Source organism: Bombus fervidus, unplaced genomic scaffold (assembly GCF_041682495.2).
Source record: "Bombus fervidus isolate BK054 unplaced genomic scaffold, iyBomFerv1 scaffold0034, whole genome shotgun sequence".
Classification (NCBI taxonomy): Eukaryota; Metazoa; Arthropoda; class Insecta; order Hymenoptera; family Apidae; genus Bombus; species Bombus fervidus.
This window is the reverse complement of record NW_027212597.1, coordinates 871-2,101: the sequence shown is the minus strand read 5'-3', so window position 1 is coordinate 2,101 and position 1,231 is coordinate 871. Positions and strand designations below refer to the sequence as shown.

Genomic DNA, 1,231 nt, shown 5'->3' with positions numbered 1-1,231 from the left:
TACCCTGAACGGTGGATCACTTGGCTCGTGGGTCGATGAAGAACGCAGCTAATTGCGCGTCAACGTGTGAACTGCAGGACACATGAACATCGACATTTCGAACGCACATTGCGGTCCACGGATACAATTCCTGGACCACGCCTGGCTGAGGGTTGCTCACGTAAACCTAAGACTGCTTGCGTTGCGTATCGTTGCTCTCGGTCCGTCTCTCTCTGTTCTTTCTTGCCTCGTCGACAGCCCGCCGTCGTTCGTTTTATCTTTAAACGAACGTTTCCGAGTCGGAGGACGAGCGCCAAGCAAAAGAATACGAATTAAAGAGCGGTCGAGGGCTCGTACGCGACGTACGAGCGATTGTTGGACGTTCGTCGGCGTTCGTCGCTGGATCGTGTGGAGACCGGCGTACGCATGCTCTCGATACAAATATATATGAAAAATCTATCGCGTTCACGGGAGACTCGCAAAACTACCTCCGTCTCTTCTCTGTCCCTTCTTGGCTTGACAACCCGCCGTCGTTCGTGTTTTACGAACGTTTCTGAGTCGGACGAAGCGCAAGAAGAAGGATACGAATTAAAAGAGCGCGGAGAGAACCGTCGTCGTCGACGCGGTTATCGAGATACACAGAGCGAGTTTTCTTCGTGGCCGATTTTTTTTTTCTTTTTGTATCAGCCTCTGCTACGTTTTGTTAGTCTTCGATAAGCACGAATGACCGCGCCCCCGACGTCGTCTTAAATGAATTTTTGGCGAGACTGAGAGAAAGCAAAAATATTTTTGAACAAAGTCAGTCGAGAGAGGAGAGAAAAGAGAACCAAGATATTAAAACCTAAACCTAAACTTGGTGGCGTAACGAAAAACTGTGTGCCTTAAAGAAACACAACCGTCTTTTCATCAAGATGTTTTTACTCGTACAGCCCCAGGGATCGAATACCCACTCCGTCTGTTCGTGCGGCAGAGATGTATTCTGCAGGCGCGAGACGACTGACGAGAAGACAACGAGGACCGTCGCATCGATGGGTCGTCGTTGCGTTTTTCATCCTCTGTGCTTTTTTCTGTTCTTCGTGAACCCAGAGAAAGCCGTAGATCCGGGAACGGACACACGAGATTTCTTCGAACGCTGATGACTTAGGGAGATGATCCCCAGCGTTGCGCGGAGATCGGAGAGTACGCGTACATGTATCGGGACGAATTTTTCCCCGTCGGTCGCGTATCTCTCTGCCCGCGCGCCTGGCCCAAA

The 1,231-nt window shown here is 50.5% G+C and overlaps 1 non-coding gene across 1 annotated transcript; it reads left to right on the top strand.

The window, feature by feature from the left end:
- On the top strand, window positions 1–155 carry LOC139997166 (5.8S ribosomal RNA). Its single transcript, XR_011802608.1, has one exon. It is a non-coding gene; the product is annotated as a 5.8S ribosomal RNA (ribosomal RNA).
- Window positions 156–1,231: the final 1,076 nt, after the last annotated feature.